The 22,598-nt window shown below is 43.7% G+C and overlaps 1 protein-coding gene across 1 annotated transcript in view; it reads right to left on the reverse strand.

Annotated features, from left to right (window-relative positions):
* LOC148056178 (collagen alpha-1(XXIII) chain-like) overlaps positions 1-22,598 on the reverse strand; it is a 137,911-nt gene that overhangs the window by 75,897 nt on the left and 39,416 nt on the right. The window lies entirely within an intron of this gene.

Below are 22,598 nucleotides of genomic sequence, written 5' to 3' on the forward strand. Positions count from 1 at the left end.
TGAGAAGCTGCTTAGAAGGCCTCTCTAGTGATACTGTGAGCTGTGTTGGTCAACTCCAGAAAATTTATATGGAAAGTTCTGGGGAAGTGTTTTAAAATATCCTCTCATACACTGAACGGCACCAGAAAGCTACAAGAGGACACTTCTAGTTTGAGACTCGAGTTCTGGACAGCATATCTTGCAGTTTTTGATGACAGCTGATGGGCAAACTAATTAAGACAGCAACAAAGACACAGCTACAAAGGTAATCCCTATGGACTTTTAACGAAGAACGCATTGTATTTCCTGCAGCATCCATGCTGCTCTGACCCAAAATACAAACAACACTGCACTCCAACTACAGCACACAGTTCAACACAAAGTTATATTCCCCTTTTGGATGAGCCACAGGTTTATTTTTTGGTTTGACTAGGAACAAAACCAAAAACTAGAAACCCTTCTTAGTATATGCAAAGTCTTCTGTTTTTGTGCACAAGCCTGGAGAGTCACCACAGGCTTTCGGCAGGCTGGTCCTTAGCGCTCCCCAGGCACCCCTGACCTCTCAGCCCCTTAATTTCCTGCCCTGACTTCAGAGATAGCCGGCCTGAGAAAGTGGCAGGAGGGGGAAAAAAAATAAAATAAGATTCCCAAAGCTGTGCCTCCCTCTCTGTGCTCCCTGGGAACCCTCAGTGTGTACTCAGGCTCCCTGGGAAGCAGCTTTAAGGAAGAAAAAACTCTCCCTCTCCCCATAAAAAAAAGGTATGGGATGGCTGTGCAAAATTTTCCCCTCTTATTCATTAGGAGGCCACTCAAATACGTTCTATTCCAGCTAACTTACCACTGCAAGTGAAAATCCCATAAACACAAGAGCCAGTTTTACAGGGCAGGGCTCCTGCAGACGAAAAGGCAAAAGCATGCTATGGATCAGAAACGAAAACACACATCCCTAGTATCTCTGGTATTTGCAGTGCTACAAGGCATCTCAGCTAGCTCAGCCCCAGGTCTTTAAACACTGTAGAAGTACACTATGAAGTTTTTTTACTTTTTTTCATGAGCACAAAGCACGGGGAGTGTCATCCCATGTGCTTGTGCATTCTGATGCCACGCCACCACCGATGCCTTGTTGGCTCAGCGTTAAGAGCACCCGGGGACCATCTCAAAGGCGTTACCACTAGCAAGAAGCTGTGCGGTCCCAGTCAAACACTAACAGTGGTTTAGTTTTATCAACATTAGCAATCTCTATTGTTTTTCCAAATCTTATGCTAGAATGGACATTTTCTCCCCAAACAGCAGTTCCTGGAAGCCGGGCATTGCATAAAAATCCCACTTTCCACCAGAGAAGATTCCCATCCCTACAGCCAAACAAAGCTGGGAAAAAGAGGACCTGAATGCAACAGGGGACTGAACAACTTCAAAACGTTTCAAAGATACATTTGAACTATGATGAAAGGCCATGATTTTAAGGTTGTTTTGGTGTTTTGTTTTTTTTTTTAAATATTTTTGCGATTATCAATGCCATTTTAAAATCAAAGTCCTTCCTGGACAAGCTCAAAACAAATTAAAAGCATACAAATACTTATTTCATACATAACAAATACTAATTTTGTCCTGCAACCCTTGTGCAGCATGTCCCAGTCAAAAGGAAGCTGAAACAGCAGGACCAGTAAGAGGAAGCACAGGAGAAATGAACCCCCAGCCTACGCCTGTGCTGGTGGATGCCCAGGAGAGCTGGCAGCAAAGGGACACACACCTCAACTATAGTTTTCAGTGTGTACATGGTTCAAATTTCTCTTGCAGCTCTATCTACTTGGAGGAAAAAAATCTTCCAGGGAGCTGGTAATTTCTAATGAATCTGAAAAAAATCAGATAAACATTATAACTCTATTAGCACTAAAAGCCTACAAACCCCCATAAGATGGAATTTATAATAATACTGGAACAAGTGTAGTGAGAAGCGTCGATACACAGCACAGTATTTTCTTCTTAGAGTTTGAAGCAATAATATAAAACAGTCATCATGACAAAGCTAAGTTCTCCGGGGCTATTCCTTTGTGCCTTTTTCTTCTGGAAAAAAAGTACAAGAACCCAATGAAACAGCACGAAGAAACAGCTGCTCAGAGCAGGGTCCTGGGAGGCAGAGTTCAAGGGTCGCTGCAATACCATTTGTGCACTTTGGAAGAGAAAGCTCCTGGTCATCTCCAAAACTGGAGTAAGTGGTCCTTCACCAAACCCCCAGGAGCTGGGTGAGAGGCTGGTTTTGGAGGGGCCATCCCATCATGGACACTTGGCTAGACGCCACCATGACGGAAGCAGCTTTGCAGCTCCTCGGGCTGTGGGATTCAGGACAGTGGACTGAACAGAGCTGGTGATGCAGGGGACGTGAACAGCCACAACTGTCACTCTCTGGGTGCTGGGAGAAAGAAGTACAGTTTGGGAGCACAAGGAAATACTAGGGGAAGGTGGGAAAGTGTCAGAAGAACAGAAAGGGAGGTCCTGATCAAGCTTCTCCAGTTAAATAGGAGGCACTAGGAACATATCACCCATTTCATCATTTCCCTGCCTTTTATTCAGCTGGAAAATTGGAATTTTTTTTTTTTCTTTTCCTTTAAGCCTTTTCTTCAGGAAATACAGAGCACATTTCCTTAGCACTGCAGCACCATGAAACGCAGGATACCATCGGTGCATCACTTCATCCAGCACTGCCGCCGAACAATGGATCGAAATGGCCTGGGCAACAAGATCAAGCTTAATGATTCCCTTTGGGCACTGTAGCCTGAACATCCGACTTCATATATATGCCATAAACTATCAGCGTCCTCCAGATTGAGTCATACAGTCACCACGAAAGGGCTATAAAGAGCTTCCTTGGCAGCAGAGCATTCATGTACGCTGCACAGATCAATCAATTTTTTATGTAGGCCACATCAAAATTCTAACACAGAATTTTCCATCTTTTAACCCAAAACACAGGCGAGGACAGGAAATGCCATACAACCTCCAAACTCACCCTAGTTTAGGAAGAGACAGGAATCTTGACTTGAAGGCAGAAGGAAAAACAATTTTGCCATCCCTGGCATAGAGATTAAAACCAGGACAAGAACCGCTTATGCTGTTTCTCTGCCCCGTGGCACCCGTGACCTGCCCCACATCCCCCATGCAGAGGGCTGGCTTGTCTGACGCCTGGCAAGCCTTCAAAGGAGGGCAGAGCCCAAGGGAGGAAGTGCCGGTGACCGCAGGGCTGTGACGTTCACTGAGGAGAGGGCTGGGGAGCAGAGGGGTGGCTTCCTCCAGCACGATGGGGAGGAAGGAAAGCCATGACATGGAAAGGGACCATGATGGAGAAGGACGGCAAAGAGCCCTGGGGGACAACTGCATGGTGCTACACGCATGTACAGTGCCACCCTTGAGGACACCGAGTCTCTTCCAGCTACAGAGACAGACCTTTACATGACTGCTGCCTCCCAACACACTCCACAGACACACATGCATTAAGCCCCATAAGCTTCTTTGCCACCATTTTATCCTAGACAAGACATAACATCTCTTTCATTTAAAGCTTGTGAATTCCCCTCACCACAGCTTGGAACTGCAGAGTTTAGGAAGAAAATCAAATGAGTTATGTTCAATGGACAAAACAAGGGTAAAGCTCCAATCTGCTTAAGTTTCTAGCATTTAAGTCTTAAAATAAAATAATCCTTACAACTCCTGGCATTACAGTTTAGGGTTTTGTTTGTTTGTTTTGTAATAAAGTGTTAATTATTTGAATTGCCAGAAACAGTTCTGGGGTGTCATGGAAGCCCCAGGCTGCTAACCAGCTACTATGTAGGTTGCAGTCAGCTTAATAACCAGCTACCAGTGAAGAAACATTGCCTTGCTGATGCCAATGGCAGGAAAAGAGGCACTTCAGTTCTGACACTCTGTGGGACTTCATCTTGTCTAATCCTTCCCAAATTAACTGCTTGTTTTTACTCTGTAATTGATTTTGTGATTAGCCCTTTAGGACAAGGGTCAACAAGGAAGAGTTTGCAAATCCACCAGAGCTGGTAACCCTGAGTGAGATCTTTACCTTGCGTGCAGCTTGCCTCAGTTTTACCGAGTTTGCTGCTGCTTGCCCGCCTGTCTGCATCACTGATGCCTCCAGAGAAATACACGCCGCCCAACTGCTGTACAACGATTCTTATTAATAAACACTACTGTAAGCACAATTTCTGTGCAGAATCATTACTTGCTGTGTTTTGAGAACAACACAGCCTACCTCTTCAGGTCACTTCAAGCCTAGGCTATACACGAGGTCAGATCATCAGTAGCGAATCAAACACAACTTGTTTCTTCCAAAGTCCAAAACATAGAGCTGAGCAGTTATGGAGAGAAAACACCATCGTGGGTCCAGTTGGCATGCCTGCTCCAGGAATGTCTGTGGGCAGCAAACACAATCCTTCCAAATTGCATTGCAGTTAAAAGCAAACACAATAATGAGGCAGTGCCCAGCCCGGCAACGCAATCTGTGCCGGGAGGCACCTCGCTCAGACACAGCCCCACCGGCGACGAGACAGGACGAGCACGATGCTGTTTCATAACAAACTGCCCGGGCTCACACCACCAGCACTCCCATCCAAGAGCTGATCTCTCTGAATCCCAAATGGTGACTTGCGTCTTGGGTCATCCTCTCTGGAGGAGCGCTCTCTTTCCCATGATGGCAAGGACCTGAAGAAGCCACTCATGTCTTCAATCTCTTTCTCTTGCCACAATACTAGATAGTCAAGATTTTAGTATTTTTGAAAAATTTGACCACTTTTTATGCCAACATGCTAATGCCTGAAACCCTGAAACAAAGTAAGCAGAAACCTAAACAAGGGACTGCAACACAGGGCTGCTGTCAGCCAGCAGAGACCAAGAAAAACCTCTAAAGATCACTGCAGTGAAGATTTATTTTAAACAAAAGCAAAGCAAAAAAAAAAACCCCAACATTAGTAGTCACTTACAAAAGGTTCAGAGAACCTTACACAAAAGAAAACCTCAACTCAAAGTCAGCTCCTAATGACAGAAACTCCTATAAAGAAAAGTTCTTTGTGCAAAGAGCAGAGAAGAAAGATTCCTGTGTCACTAAACGTCTTTCTGCAGCTTTTCACCAGTCAGAAAACACCTCATTAACAGTTAATGTCTACATAATGGTTGTATTTTACCACCACCTGATTTTTTTAAGCTTACCCAGCCTTGTCAGTAGACATTGCAACTTTGACCACAGCACTGACTATATAACCTGTCTGTCAATATTCCCGACTTTCAATTACAGTTCAAGACCATTTAAAGCTCCCTCCTCCCCCCCAGTTAACAGCCACTTACGTCCTACTTCAGGCTGAAGTTTATAATTTATGATCAGGTATTTTTCAAATCCCTATTAAACATCTTATATTTAAAACATAGCAGATAACACAGATACAGTTTATCTGTCAATAAACAAGTAATACAGCCTTTCCCCTTTCAACTGCTCTACTTTATCCAAGGGTAGATCGAACTTTCACTGAAGAACATGAAGTCAAGTTTGTTGATTTTGTGCTTTCTCTTCTTGTTTTAAACCTTCCTCCCTTGCCATGCTCCTCTCCCGTAGGCACCACAGCATTCACCAGCAGTGACAGGTTATGTCACTGCAGCGTCTCACCTTCCACTCATGAAATTCAAAAGCAGCTGCTAATATGAGCTGGGACACTTGTACGCTCCCTCGGTTCAGTACGATCCACTTCTCCAACACATCCCATCAAGAAAATGTTGTTTAAGATAGAGGACCAAATATATTAATGAAGAAAGTGAGAAAATTTAAACCCACAGGCCTCTGGCATAGATTAAACCAAAAGGAATGGATAAAGAGATGCTTTCAGGCATGTTTTGTTCCTGGCCAAACATTTCCAGTTATTTGGGTCCATACAGGACACACACATGGGAAAGAGATGGATCAAGAGCTTCGACAGCTGGTGTAAAACCCCAGCACCTGTGTTCAATCTTTCCCAAAAGCCCAGGTATGTTGCTCTCATCAGTGCCCAAATACACATGAAAAATGGCAAAGCAGCTTCTGTGCAGCCATGCAAGGAAGAAGCCTGTTCGCATTAGCTCTCACACTCAATCCACCAGGCTCCAGTGGTCTGAGCTTGCCAGATAAGCTCTGAGCAAGAATGTGAAGCCTGGGTGCTGCTCCAAACCCAAATCTGAAATCTCCGCTGCTGGTCCATCACTGTTTGACTAACACAGTCCGTGATGGATGACTTGCCACTGCTTAGAGTCTTACAGAGGAGATTATACCTCTCATTTTAGAGAGAGGTATCTAATCTGGTTTCTGGAAGAAATCCTGCAGTGAGGGGTATCAAACACAGACTTAACAACCCTAATAATCCTTTCTAGCCTTAAAAAAAAAAAAAAATCTATTCTGTAATCTGGGGGTGTCAGGCATCTGTTATCCAGAGTTGAGATTAGAACCCTGTTGCTCCTATGAAATCACATAAACCTACATAAAATCTCACAAGTCTTATCTCAAAGGAAAAAAGAGAGGATAAATATGAAATGTTTAATAACTACTGACTTGCTGATCAACAGATGGCCACTGCAAACTACAGTGCATCTAGAGCTCTTTTCTTCCAAAATCCAGACAAACCTTTACTTAGCAGCCATCACACATCTGCATTGTGCGCCCAAGTGCCTTGGGTGGCTTCAAAGTGACCAGTAGCTCCAGCCCTGAGCACCCACTGAGGGGTGCGGGAATCCTTACACTCACCTCTTCCTCTGCAGAACTCGGGGCAATGCACACCCCTACCCAACATCCCAAGGACACGTTGACCTTTATTTGAAGATGACACCATGTTTTCAGAGATCAGATATTATTCCCTATTACCCTTCCTCAAAAGAGGAGCTGTGCAAGACTGCAGCTCACACTAGCTTTATTTAGTGAAAAATGACTAATGCCAGATAAAGACAGATTAAAAATCAAGTATACACATTACTGCTTGGACTAGTATTTCCCTAAAGTCACCATTGCACCAACACAAATGGTGCAACTGGATCATAAAGTTCCTCTCAGAGCCAACCAAACTCTGCAAAGCCTGCATGAAGTTGCAGAACCACTCTCCTTAACTGGTTAAAGTTCTTCTTCCAATTTGTGGGCTAAATCTGCTCATCCAAATACTCATTTGAAATGAAACATTTAACTGCAGATTGACACTTTGATGCAAACTGCTGTCATAACAGTGTTGTAAACTGGATGTCATCACAAAATAAAAGCTTCACTTCAAGTTAATGTTTCATTAAAATATCTTGAAGTGCTCGGTCTTAATTAAAAGAGCCAGTGCTCTTCATTATGTGCATGTCCAAATTACACCCCCCCATAATTTACCATTTTTTGTAGGTCTTATATTATAAAGATTTTACCCTGTCATATAAAACTCACAAATACCATCTATATTCTGATAAACTCTGTTTCCTGGAGGGGACATGGGACACTTTTGGTGTCTTCACCTCCTCACCGGTACAAAACCCTATTTGTTTTCCCCAACCATTTTGTCCATGCAGTTGCACCCACGGCCAGCCCAGGTCCAACAACCTTGACCCATCATCAGAAACGTGCCCATCACACATTCCTCCTCACATTGCAGGGAGGCACTGGGCAGCAGATGAACTGCGTCATGCCTTTTTCAACCTCTACTGAATAGGAAAAAGGCTTTGAGATCCTGAACCTCACTTGCCCTGTTATTTCAGCATAACTCTGATTTTGAGCTAACAAAGTGTAATCTTATTACTGAATGTTTAATTACGTTAGTGCTTTTGCAGCCTTAGATAGTGTATTTATCTATCTAGATTTAAAAGGCTTAACACTACATGGAGGAGGAAGAAAGGCAGAAGGCCACAGCAAAGGGACTGTAAGGGCTTTGTTTCATATTCATTACCAGGAGGGCTAATACCAAGCGTGCAAACAGCACCAAAGAAATTCACTGTGGAGATAAGGGGCTGCACGAGGTGTTGCGGCACAAACACTGCTGCCGTTCCCCTCTTTCTGGGGGAAATCCTTCTTTCACAGCAGGTGATGGGAGCTTTGGGGCTCAGCAGCATGACCAGAGGAGCCAAATCTGCTGGGAGCACCCAGCAGGGTAGGATACAGGCACCAGCGACTGCATCCTTCTATTGATGAAGGTGTTAAAGTAGCTTAAAAGCACTCCTCAGGGCTTCCCGATAAGCATGGATAGTGTGGCTTGCAAATGTGCTAAGGGCCTGAAATCTCTGTTGAGTTCAGCACCTTTGGGATCGGAAAAAAAACCACCAAAACATTATGTATTTTAAAGCAGGCCTTACATGTACCACGCACATTGCATTCAGACCAAACCCCGTCCTCCAGTGTGCACAGTCATCTCTTCTAGAGAACATAAGCATTTATGAACAGTCTTTTAAAAGATGGGCCTTTGATCTTGTTCCCAGTTATTTATTGAGATTCACCCCAGAGAGCAGTAAAATGTATGAACTAGTGGGAGAAGGCAGATTTTACATTTTAGCAAGTTTAACAGAGCAGAGAAAGCCATATGCATTTTAAATATGACAATTTGCGCCAGCTTGGTTAAAATACAATCATACATTTTTGAGCAGAAAAAGTCCAAAGCATTTCTAGCCAGTTGGGATATCTCTGCATACTTCACAGCCCCTCTGCTCTCCTCCATTCACCTCCAACCCAAAGCAATATTAAATGCAAAAGGAAAGCATGGGAATGTATTATACATGAGTCCAAGCTGCTTAACAAAATCTGCTCCAATAACACAATTACACATGCACTGCTTTTGCAAGACCAGAGACCCAAGCAGGGTATTACCTCTTCATTTACATTCAGCCCTAATCTAACATGTCATGCAAATGGCACAGAAGGGAAAACGAAACCAAAAAACCTCCCAGACCCTCTCTTACCCCTGAACTACCAGACCATCTGCAGTTTCAAAGAAATTCTAGCAAGCACAGCTCAACATCTGCACCCCATTAAGATCTAATTTGAAACAATTGCTATTCACTATCTTTCTTGTTTTTCCTGGGTAGAGCAGCTTTGATGTCTCCCAGTTGACAAAAATACATAAGAAATAGGCATTACAAAATATCAACTGGAAGGTAAGAATTCGTTCACATGAACAACAGGTATCAGTGTTCAGTAAACAGAAACCAGAGCCCCGAGTGCTCATACCTCCCCGGACACAACTACTGTATGCAGCAGGCAGATGTTGCCTCTCTTCTTCGTAATTATCATGTTGTGAGTAACCGCAGCTCACTCAAAGGGGACAGCCTCTTCCAGCCTGGAACTGGGAAAAGAGGATTCCCCATTATCCCTGGGACAGCATTATCATAATTTGTTTTGCAAAATGTTGTGACAATTGCAAGTTTGATTTGATATAAGCAAGGAATGGCAAACCAAAATATGAACCCAGGTGATTCATCCCTTGCAGATACAACCTGCATGTTTTCTTTTCATTCCTCAACTCTGACTGTGGATCTCTGGTAAGGACCCGTCTTTTCTGAATATATGTTTTGCATAAGTTGCTTACTGACATTTTAAAGGAAGGGCAATTAAATCAAAATGAATTCATTTCAAGTTCAATACAGTAGATGCCTGGTATTTTTAATCAACAGGGCAATAGCTTTCTACTACTTTAACCTACAAGGGAATATGAACGTGTTATGAAAAACCATCCATCAGCTTCCAAATAATCCAAGTAGTCGAAAAACTGACATTATCCCCATATGTTTAATCCTACTATGTGACTCATATACTTATTTTTATCCTTATAATGAAATTATTATTACTGGAAAACTTCTCTTTGCTAAGTCAGTCTCTGTAAGTGCCATACATGAGTTGAAAGCTTATGAAGTCAAAGAGGGCCTTTGGTTTTCAAGCTAGGTCAGCTGGTGACCAAATGGTACATGTACTCTTTAAATGCAGATTTCATAAAACAAAGCAGTTGCTTGCCTCTGCAAAACTTTGCCCAAGCATAGGCTTCTTTAGATAAGCCAGAGGTGGCTGAAAATGTATTTAGCATATGGGAATTCTCCGCTTTGTTTTCATCAGAATATGAATAAGAAAGATTGATCCTTATACAACAGTGGAAGAAACAAAATAAAAAACAAAACAACAAAAAAACAGAAAAGCTCCAAGGCTCTGATGACCCAGAAGAGAGCTGCAAGGAAGCATCAGCCCCCCTCCAGCCAGAAACACAGGGTGATAGTGCAGCAGTACCACAGGATACAACCCAGTTTGCATTTGGCTCGGATCACATCCATCCCGAAGTCCCATCTGCCCGCCAGCACGGTCACTTCTCCACATTTCACATTGGAAAAACTGTTGCAGATGAAGGGCTGGATGGGGAAACACCAATACACGCGTGGGGAGACTAACGTCCTGCAACACTGCTGTTCTCCATAGACCGTAGTACAGCCGCCACCCCACCCCCCACGCAAGCACCGGTGGGAAGGCTTGAGGTCCACCAAGCCATAGCACAGCCCAGGAGCCAAGTGCTTAGATTTGGCAGAACTGGGGGGGAACCACCCACCTCATCCCTGCTACTCCCCCCCCTCCAAAAGCCCTTGTTATACCCTGACTGCCCCAGCATGAAAAAAGGAAACAACCCTCTTGTTTTGCAGGCAAATCAATAAGGACAAGGGAAGGCACTTTCCTAGCAGTACAGAGAGGAGGGCAAGTGGGTGCCCAGCACAGGGGTCCCCCAGAAAGGGCTGAGGTCTTTGACTCCGTGTAGCAGCTCCTGTAGCCTCAACCCACATGACATCCTTCAGTGGTAACAGAGAATGGGGAAGCGGGATGTGTCCCATGCTTGCCCTAGCTGGGTTTGGCAGAGACCCAAAAATTTGAAGAGCAGAGGAAAAGCAACTTAAGGAGATAAGCTTTACAAGTAATTGGGAGATCTTCCACCAATTCGACAGGCAGGGGACCAGGTCACAAGCAGATGTGACTTGCCAGTAATTTTCTAGCATCCTGTCACCCTCGTCCTGCACAGAGGCCGGTTTCCCAGAATTTTAGGCTAATGTACACAAACTCAAGGAGAAAACCCCCCAGTAACAGCGCTTTGGATTAAACCCATCCCAATTAGATTAATCCAGTTTTAAGTTGCACATTGTGCTGGCAAGCATGTTTTCCCAAGTCGTAGGTTATAAATATTTACAATTTCTGCAGTAACGAAATGTGAACATAAAACTGCGTACAGTTCATCAAGAATAGCACTGAGCGCCAGACACAAGAGCTTGGAGTTGCAATAGTTCAGTTTTTTCCCCCATGGATGTTTCAACACATTGTTTAACCTACCGCTGCCATCACTGGAGGGGTTTAATCCAGCACTGCCCCTAGAAGAGGCTCTGCCACTCGCTCCCAACTCCAGCTCCATCCAGCCCTGTGCCGGCCCATTGCTAGCATAACTGCAGGGTGAACCAGAATAGAGATTACTGGGGACAAACAGAGAGAACAAGGTTGGGTTGAATCCCTAAAAGTTTATGCCAACAAAGGGGAGGAGATGGTAGAGGGACAAGAGCCAGCGCAGGGTGGAAGAAGCTCTTTTGGTAGCAACGTGAGTAAATCTGGTTCACATTGCCTGGGCAAATGCATGTTATGGAGAGGTCTCATGTTGTTACTAAATGGATCCAAGAACAGGATTTCTCCAAATGTAGCCCTCTCTCCCTGCCACAGGACCTGGGCAGAGATCAATGCAAAGATCACCCCAACACCAAGCGTGCCGCCAGGGACAGAGGGACACTGCAACTTTTGGCGACAGCTCATTGTTCAATTTGTTGCAGTGTGAATCCAGACTGGAGGCCCTCTCTTGCATTCACAGCTGAGGCGCCTTCATGCACGACCCCGTACATCTGTACACATGCATTCGCATGTGTAAACACATCTGCAGAAAAATAAACAGACAAAACTCAAATCTGGCACATGCCTCAGACTTTGTCTCCTTGGAAGGCTTCTTTCACACCAACATCTGAGCAGGATGCTCCACTGTATTGGGTCTGGCTGAGATGGAGTTAATTTTCCCCATAGCAGCCCTCATAGTGCTGTGCTTTGCATTGGTGGCTAGAAAGGTGTTGATAACACACCAGTGTTTTGGCTACTGCTGAGGTGCTCACACAGCATCAAGGCTGTCTCTCCAACGTTGCCCTCCCAGTAGGCTGGGTGTGGGCAAGATCTTGGGAGGGGACATAACCAGGACAACTGACCCCCGCTGATCAAAGGGATATTCCATACCATATGATGTCCACTCAGCAATAAGAGCTAAGAGAGAGGAGGAGGAAGGGGGGCATTTGTTGTTTATGACATTTGTCTTCTGGAGCAACTGCTATGTGTACTGAAGCCCTGCTTCCCGGGAAGCGGCTGGACATCACCTGCTGATGGGAAGTAGAGAATAAAATCTTTGTTTTCCTTTTGCTTCTACACACACTTTTGCTTTTATTAAACTGCCTTTATCTTGACCCATGAGGGTTTTTTCCCACCTCATTTTCTCCCCCCCATCCTGCTGAGGAGGGGAGTGATTTAGTGGCTTGGTGGCACCTGATGTCCAGCCAAGGTCAACCCACCACATCCACCTTGTCTTTCCTCCCCATAAAGACCTGGAAGACGCAGAGGTCTAGGAGAAGCCTCCAGGCATGCTTTAAAATACAGCATTTTTGAACTGCAGCCAAGATGAGGATACCCCATAATACAACCACCACCACTGGTGCATGCCTAGAAGCAGGCAGCTCAGCCCTGCCTGAGCCTCTGCTGCCAGGGCTGCGCCTGCCCAAAGCTGGGAGCCAGTGTTTGCCGAGGCATCTGGTAAAGTCCCCAGCCTGAACAAGCATTAAGTAAAGACTAACAGTAGATGCTCTTCCTACCTCAAAGTCCCATGGTGAAAAGGCCTGCAAAATTTATCAATGAGAGCTGTAAACTTCCAGGAAAGCCTGAGTGTTTCATGTGGTATTTCAGAGCAGGGACATTTTCAGTTTACATAAATAAAGCTGACAAATGACTGGACGGACTTCTGAAATCCCCCTGTAAACTAAATGAGGCAACTCAGCTTAGAAGTATCTCATAATTAAAAGCACTAGCAAACCAAGTCTCACGCATGGCTATAAAAAAGCCTGAAGAACCAACAGCTGCCAAGGAAAAGACAATAAATAGTAAACACCCACACCCACACCTTAATCCTCCTTGTTCGGCTGATTAGCATCTGCTCATCTTTTCTCCTTTTAGGAAAGATATTCAAGGGCAAGAATGGATAATTTTAGGACCCTGTTACTTGGAGGTATTTTTCCAACCACTCCGAGTGCATAAGGGAAACTTTTCCCAAGCACATTTTGCTCTCCCATGGCATGGGAACAGTAAAACTTCTCCCCCATGTCTCCCTGCTGCTCAGGACACCAAGCTGCACCAAAGCCCAAGAGCACCTGCAGAAGGGGCTGACAACGTCTTGGGCTGACCCAGCTGCTCACCACAGTCAAGCATAAGGAAAAAGGTGAGTCCATGCCCTCCTTTCCAAGCTGCACCCAGCCGTCACATCAGCCTGCGTAAACATGAAACCATGTCCCCAGCATGGGTGGTAGGTGCTCACATAAGACCAGAGAGAGTTTAAAATGCAAACTCCATTACACGCAGTGATATTTACTCTTTTTATTAAAATACTTAGACGTTCTTCAGTTACTTAAAGAATACTTCTCATTTCTTCTGTAGAAAGTGGAAGTGAGACACTGGGACAGCTTCCCCTGCAAGACTGGTAGCCCCATGCTTGTCCCATCCTGCTGATAGAGTGCAGTATCTCATTTCCAAATTCACTATCTTCAATGGTTCCAATTATCATATTTTAAACAGCAGCAAAGCCACTGTGCATGATGCTATCGTTAGGAATCTATCAAATACAAGAGGAGCTTCCACACAGAGATCAGGCAGCACAAAACCAAGTTTTTATCAGGAATGTGTTTCCAAGGTCCGGAAATACAGACATTTTCCTGATGTTTATGAACCCTCCTGCTCTGAGAGATCTCTTATAGTCCAAGGTTTTGAGTGAGAGCTACTCTTTTCAGAAATGTCTTAAGTTATTCCTTTTGGGAACACTGTGTGCCATCAGATTTATCCTTTAATTTCTTGGATGGTTTACTCTAAATCACAAAGTCTGCTTGCAGCAGTCCTGAACTGTGCAGCCAGTCTCTGGGGAAGCTGAGTGCCATATGAGGGCAGCGATACCAGGGTCACCAACTGCCTCCTGTTACCCACCTACACTCAGTTAAAAATAATAATAGTAAAAAAGTCTAAACGCCTCTTCAGCCATCTGACTTGTCCTCAGGCCTGAAATGGGATGCCAGCAACAAGCATCATCTTCCTCCGAAGAAAGCTGACCTTTCAGCTTGTGGCCGACTCAGATGCAAGCTGTAAACAACTGCAATTTGTTCTTCCCCCATAGCCATTTGTTCTCCTCTCTCCATCTCACGCCACTTTGCAGAGTTCAGCCGCCCTCCCGGTCAACATGCACTAATACTCACTTTTGTTGTATGCGGTAGAGGAATTCCTTTCCTTGAAACTACATCTACTACTGCAGCATAGAGTTTTATCTTTGCTCAAAACATCATACTGCACAGAGACAGAGTAACATCTTTGAAAGCCATGCTTTTTTTTTTTTTTTAATTTTGCTTTATCACCTTTAAAAAAGAAACAAAAAAGATACTGCATAATCACCTCTCCCCAATATCTTCCTTCTCTTCAAGGATGCCCTTGCTGCGCCCCCACATCACCTGGGAAATCCGCTCATCCCCAATATGTTTTTCAGCAGTTCAGTGATGTGCCAGGGGAACTTCCAGCACCAAAAAGGCAGCGGCTCCACTGGCTTGCCAGCTAGTTGCTAACCTGAATCCAAAAAAACCCACTCTGGCTCTTTCCTTCAGCATTACAGCTGGCAGAGCTGCATTTCCAATACGCCTCACACCTTTCGCTTTGCGCTTTACAGGATATGTTATTGCACTGCTCTGACAGAAGAGAAACGGCACTTTACGGCCACCCACAGCAGTGATTGTTCAACACTACACTGACTGTTCAACACCGAAAACATTAAGGTTGCAAGGGGAAAAAAAAAAAAAAAAAGAATCACTCAGGACTTGGGATATTCAGCCAGTCAAGTTAAGAGCTGGTCATACAAGCAGCAGCATGGCTGTTGGGTGACTATGAGTATGTTTGCGAGGTGAAGTCTCTGTGGGACTGAAGCACTCTTGTGCTCAAATGTACATCTGTCTTTCATAAGAATATCTGCTAGAGTAATGCAGAGATACTGCCTCTGCCCTGCAAAACATACACCTGCACAACACGTTACTGGTACGCGACTGAACAAGCCTGTAACTCATGAATCACCCAGAGCCTGCATCGCTCCCCTGTGAGCATGGGGCAAGAAATTCTCCACTCAATGAAGCCTGTGCAAGCACAGCACCAATTAACTCTGTGGAAGTAATTTGTTATTAAAAAGCCCTGATCAGTACTGTCAAAGCACTAGCTGGACTCTGACATCGTGGTCTCTAAACACAGACCTATAGGGTTTTATCCACATGGTTTTATTTTTTTCTGGCAGAGTGACTTTGGTGAGAGTGAGCGAGCCCAGCAGCTCAGGACAGGTTTGGCATCTGCTGTTTTCTTCAGCAGACTTTAGCTATCATGAGTGCAGTAACTAGGTTGTCTTGGTAATGACTAACACGAAGTGCAAGGTATTTAAGCTGACCGAGCTGGCCAGGTAGAGCACCCTCAGGGACCCTCTTGAGAACTTGAGCTCTTCTGGTCACCCAAAGTGATTTTACGACTCCAACCCTGAGTAAAGGGATATAAATGCAGGCAGAGCCCACTGCTTGTGGCTCCCAAGCAACTCAGAGCCTCTGTAACCAATAGCACCAATGTCGTTGCCACCATCTCAGAATTCAGCACTTATTAGACCAAAATATTTACATGGCAAATATCCAGCTAAGTGAGTAAGAAATCTGTTTCATGGTCCTGATTACAGTGCAAGTCTCCACCACCAGCGATGAGCTGGACGTTCAACCCCCTTTTAAGTTCTGCCAAATCACAGGATTTCTGCCTGCTATGAAAGTCTGATTCAGTACCAATTCCCACCAGGCAGAGGAGTTGGGGGGCAATGGCATTTTTGGTTAGTTTGGAAAGTGCTTGCAATCAAATAGAAAAACGCTGGCATATTTTAACATTAAAAGCACTACTGCAGAGACAACTAGGAACAACAGCTAGTATCTACGTCAAACCATACACCAGATTTGTGATCAACAAATTGGTTAGTACAAGCCTCGGCTTTTCTTTTATTTTTTTTTCTTTTTTTTATTTATTTATTTTTTATAAATTAGGTTGATCAAAAGCAGAAGGAAGCAATGACTAATCCCCAAAATAGAAGAAAAGGTTGGGTCAAAGTGACATTGGCAGAAAAAAAAAAAAAAGCTGTCAAGGGACACAGTGATTTCAGCTGAGCAGCACTTGTGCTTATCAAATTGTAAACCATCATTTCAGATTTTGACAAACACACAATTTTCCAGTTCAGAACTTTTTGCTTCCTTAAGCTATTAAAATTTAAGTTCCTCAACAGGAGAAATTTCTTTATGAAACACAGCAGCAATGCAGGAATAACACCATCTGAACCCATATACTTTTAAATTGCCTTTTAAACCAATAGGGCAAGAGACGTGAATCCAAACAGACATTGATACCGGATTAAGTTAGTACCGTAATTCATGAACCAGAACACAGAAAGCTTTTCTGTATTTGGTATTTTTCAGTTACGGACACAATTCCTCTCTTTCTCACTATGTAAAATATGAGCCCAGCCCCAGGTTTTAACTGCAATCCTCCATCCGCCTCAGAAGACATCGTGGAAACTTCACTGATGGTGCCAGTTCAGAGATAAAAGGTGAATTACCTTTAATAAGTTACCTGCTCAGCATCTGCTTCTTCCATGTTCACGCTGTGCTATCAATATTATAATCTACTCAAGAGCCAAACGCCCATCCTGAAGCCAGACGCGAGGGACTTTGTACTTAATCAAGTATTAATACTTTTTCTGTGTTAACAGCAAATTATTTGATCCAACCAGTTCCTCCTTTCTGATGTCTCCATTTCCAACAGAGCACAGAAATAGCAACATTTTAAAGTATACGAGTCCAAGCGATGCATGTGAATGTAATTGCTGGGGCATTTTATGTGCTGCAGGGCTATATTGCAAGATGATTGATTTCTTATGGCTGAAACTGTCATGTTCAGGCAACATTAAGCTTTCAGTCATGGTATTTAATCTGCAATGTGTCACAAGATCTAGATTAAAGAGGACAATTGCATATTCTTTTCCAACCCTCCAAAAACTCAACAAAAATACACCAATAGCAACAGATTAGGGAACCTGTGCTTTTCGTTCCCTTTCTTGGCCACTAAACATGTAACTCATTCTTTTTGGGGAGTCAGAGGAGATGAAATGCATAAGTCACTACGGGAATTTATTATTCAAAAGCAACAAGGGGAGGATAACATTTTCCTCAGACCCCTACAGGACTTTGGGGCTGTGATACGCAGCTCCGGCTCCATGCCCCGAACTCCCAGGGAGAGCAAAATATCACAAGCAAAATCAGCTGGACAGGTTCAAAATACCAAGTTACATTCCTAGCCATCAAATAAGCTCCCCAGTGAAAGCACTGCCCAGTACAGCACAGGAAACCAGTTTCCGCCCCATCCTAAACCAGGGATTAGAGTCACCAGAGCTATGTTTTATGGTATGTTTCCAAGACCAGCTTTGGTTCACAGCACACTTGGTAACATAATATGAGGATTTTCTTTAGGGAACAGCTACTTTCCTCAGATTTCCAGGCTGTTTATGAACCTGAGAGACCAGGTTAACACATCAATAGGCTTGTACAAGATTGAAACCAAAAACACTGAAAAAAAATACAGAAACTAAAACCAGCAACAAGTCAGAATTGGGGCACACACTGCCAACACCGGCACCAAGCTGATGTACAGTGGGAGGAGAGATTGGCAAAAGAGAGAATTACATAACTAGCATTACCCAACCCAGAGAAACCCTTTCCTAGAGGATGTCAGTGGCCCTTGATGCCAAGCAAGATGCCTCCTGTTTCTCAGTCCTCTCCAGAAGCGCAAACCCTGAGACCAACTCAGCAGCCATGGGCTCAGCAACGTCTCAGAGATGCCTCTTCAGAGGCAGATCCACATCGCTCAACGCAGCATCTGTCCTCTACTCCATTCTGCGTCTCTGCCAGTCCCCATCACAGCCAAAGAATGGGCTTAATTAAAATGCTCTGATTCCACTTAAATAAAGCATATACCAGCTTTCTTCTCAGGTTACCAATTTAAAGCATGAGACTAAAACGCCTCATAAAAACTCTGCAAAGCCTAGAAGTGCCAAATGCTATAAGGAGCTAGGGAAAGCAATTATCCATCAGTTTATTTAAACTTGTTCACTGAAAATATTTAAGCAGGAATTTCACGCCGAGATAAGCCACTCGGTAAAGCAAGAGGTTATGGTAAAGATACGAGCTATTGTATGTGTGCGGGCATAGGTTATGGCAAAGAGCATTAGGACTGGATGGCATTTCCAATTTAATCCCCTTTTTCAGTTGCAAATAGCTTTATTAAACAAATTCTGCAAAGGACTGAAGTTTTCCATCCGTCATCTGAGCCCAAAGGCAGTTTTCCTTGTAAAACTTTAAGCAACGTTAAGTCGGAGTTAGGAGCGCTAGAAAATAAGAAAACACAAACCATATTTTAGACAACCCATTGGTTGAAGGAGGGGAAAAAAAGTAAAACGCATGGGAAAATTTATTCACAATTATTTTTACTTAAAAAGCAGAATATTTCTGAACATATGGGCATCAGCATTTCCAACTGGCAGAGGGGAAACCTCTGGGCTAGATAGTCCACACATAATGAAATACGATCCCTTCCTCAAAGCCCTGACAATCCGAGGGCTCAGTCCAGAGTCTCAAATAGGCCAGAAAATCTCAAAGTAATTCACTACCAACCCATATTTTGAATTATGGAGGAAGAGAAAAGAATTTTTTTTTTTTAAAGATAATTAATGCATACTGCATCAAGTAAGGACAAAGTTAAAAATTGTCATTAAAAAAAGAAAGGCACTATCACAGCAAAGTCAACACAGCATTTAGGAAAGAAACTAATGTTTCAAGATAACTCTTAAACCCCACCCCCAATTTTATCTTCCTAATTAATATTTTGCAATTTCCTTTCAAAATGGCAAGCAGGAACCTGCCATTCCCCACAGCTCCCCTTCCCCCTGCAGCCAGCCCCTTTCAGGAGAACTGTGAGAAAAATGTGATGGGAAAAAAGTTTGTAAGGAAAGCAGAGCAATGCTTTCACATGCATTTCTCTCCAGTTATTCCTCTTCTCCCAACGTTACAATGTAATTTCCTCTCCAAGGTATTCTTTATCGCTGGAGATTAAAGGCACATTCTGCGGCTGTTTGATTTGGCCTGTGCTCAGATAAACAAGTAAACTGCAGGAACGCAGAAGTCGACAATCAAGATCAGTTGAGTTGACGGCAACCAGATAAAAAGAAGCAGGTCAGGGTCTGGCTTACTTCATTTTCCTACATATCCTCTTACCCTGCTACAGACAGGGCTCTGGGAAGAACTATTGCTCACTTACACAAAACTACCTTTTTTTTTTAAAGAAAAGAATTAATTAATTTTTGGAAAAATGACAGCTGAAGTCAGTATTCAACAGCATCTTTTACAGCTTACTTTTTGCTGGAAATAAAAAAAAAAAAGAAAGAAAGAAAAGGAGGCTTTTCCACCAAGAAGTTCACATCACCAGAAGTGATGATTTTTCTACCACCTTCTGCCTTCCTCACTTGCTCTAAAGAAAAGGCACAATAGTGTACTTGCCATCTTTCCTGCCCTGAAATGACAGAAGATGCAGTGGGAAAGATTTTGGAGAGCCAGCACTGGGAATAGGTGATCTGCTGTATTTCTATGGATATGTATACACACACATATAAATAAAAAAATATATATGTTAAAGCACTCACGATTTTTAATTTTATTTTTAATTAGATGAAAGCCACCACTGCTGCATGCAGAAGCATATCTGGAGCAAGCCCCCCCATGCTGCACTGGGCTCAACCCTGATTCCTTATCCAAGCCCTCATCTCCCCAAAATACCCAGCTCAGCCTCCACAGTGAAGGTTTCTTGGCAAAAAAATAACCAAACCCACCCACCATCATCACCCCACCTTCCCAGGCCTCAACTCCCTTGCATAAGAGCTGACCCTGACGCAGTTGTGCATCTATGCCCTGTGTCTCCACCTCTCCATTGCACCCACGGTCACCCAGCTTAACCTACACTACCTGCTATGCTATACTAAACCAGGCATCCTTACATGTTAAGTTTCAAGAAATAGGTATAAAAACCAAAACAAACTCCAACAACAAAAGAAAAACCCACCAAACAACCCTACAACATAGAGCTGGGGCAGCCAAGAACAGCAGCACTTGCTCTGCATTGAATAAGTTTTCTCTCTTTTACCCCAAAAAGGGGCCAAGGTGACACATAGGTTGTTTCAACCCAGTTATTTACCACAAAACCAAGCCACTAAAAGCTCAAAGCTTTGCAAATCTGATCAGCTCTAGAGGATTAAACTTCCTGCATCTCCAAAGACGAGTATGGCAAGCAGCCCATTCCGGGAAAAGTTTGCCAAAAGGTATTTTAGGGCCATTTCCTAAATGAACTCATTCACAGTTTTATTATTTCTTTTGGTTTGCCTTGGTTTTTTTGTTTTTTTTTAATTAAACATTCAAGAAAGGGAGCTAGCAAAACTGTTAATTTTAGGCTAAAAAAGTAAACAACAAATGAAGTTTCCTTAGCAAGAAGTTAAAGAGAGGTATTCATGGTGTACTGCTGGGAGCTTTATTGATGGTTAAAGAAGATGTTCAGTTCAGCAGAGCTGAAGAAATATATAATATTGTTCATAAAAAGAACAGATTCAAGCTGAGCAAACAAACGCTATGAATTTGTACTTATCCTCATAAATAGTTTAACTGAAGTAGGAATAAGTGTAGACAGGGGAGAAAAGTTTTTAAAAGGATAAGAAACAACAAAACTTCTCAATTCTTAGTGGATTTATTCAGTCTGTTGCGTGCTTAGAGCATACCACAATAAGATGACAAGGATTTCAAGAAAGCAGAAAGAAACTGAGCTCTAAGAAATAAAAGATCTTGTTTTTATTATTGGGGTATTTGTGAGGAAGACTGGGCCAAGGGTAAAAGAGCAGCAGTTTGGAAGCAAGTTTTGAGACCAGAAGGAGCTTATAGTTTTCCCTGCTGTACCATGAAACGTTTATGTGGGGTGCAGGGTTGAGCTCTCAGCTCGTGACGGATCTTAACACGCTCCTAAAGGGAAGTTTTGCAGCAAACCGCCGCCGGCATTTTAGAGACTCCATTGCACAGAGCAGCTCCTGTGGTCTGCAGCTGTGCTGCTGGTAGATAAAACAAACCGGGAGGATTTGGTGCTAAAATACATTCAAGAACAACAAAGCAACTCCTTCAGCCTGACTACAAAAAATAGCATGTCTAGCAAACATATCTTTAGGTCACTTTAAGCACACTGGTCCTTTCAGTATTGTGTGGGATGCAATAATAAACTCAAATCCCAGCGGTCTTCCACCACTCACCTACAAACGTAGGTTAGGAAGAAACACAAGGCTAGGGACTCATGGCTCGCAGGCTCTCACTGCTGGCCATGCCATGGGGCAGGGTCTTCACTTTGCCCTCTATTACCAGTAAGATTTGTCCCCTTCCCTGCACTGAAACAAATTCTCGTGACTTCTGGTGCAGTGATGCTTCCCCATCTCACTTGGGACTGTTATTGTGATAAACAACTTCCCAACCATCCAGCTTTGGCACAAGTGACTTGCAAGCACATTAAAAACCACGCTTAATACATCGCGTCTGCAAAGTTGCAGGGAAGGAAGGCAAGATGCCATCAAGTCACATAACCATTAACCACTCAGTTGGTCTCAAATGTAGCAGCAGAAAATCCAGTTGCTACTAATGGCCACGCTGCCGACAAAGCCAATAGACCTACAGGAGCTCAGTCATATGGCACATATGCGTCTGGAGAAGAGAGACAACAGACTCATTTCAGAGCAAGGGTTTCTGAGACAAGGAATACACTTACAGTAGGTGTAGGAAAGCCAGTAGCCATGGACTCGGGTCAGAGGAACAATACTCTTCATCTGGGCCAGGGGAAGAATTTGAACCAAGAAAAATCATGATCAGGACAACCTGAGGTCTGAGCAACCACACTGTGCATGAACCACTGTCAACTTGGCCAAGGCTTACAGACAAAGTCAGTCTCCTAAAACTTCTCCCTTCTCTCATTCCATGCCAGAGGCTAGAAGCAGAGCTCCATGCCGACATCACGGCCACCAAGCTGAAACTCTGCTTCCTGCCAACGTGACCCATGGGAAAGGGAGAAAGGAGAGCAAATCCCCACAGTCAGAGACCTGGGGTCATCTGCCCTGCTGTATTTCATCTTGGGGAACAAGAGAAAGGTGGATGAACCACAACAAGTC

This window comes from Nipponia nippon, unplaced genomic scaffold (assembly GCF_047370975.1).
Source record: "Nipponia nippon isolate SJK-2023a ecotype South Korea unplaced genomic scaffold, ASM4737097v1 scaffold_17, whole genome shotgun sequence".
Classification (NCBI taxonomy): domain Eukaryota; kingdom Metazoa; phylum Chordata; class Aves; order Pelecaniformes; family Threskiornithidae; genus Nipponia; species Nipponia nippon.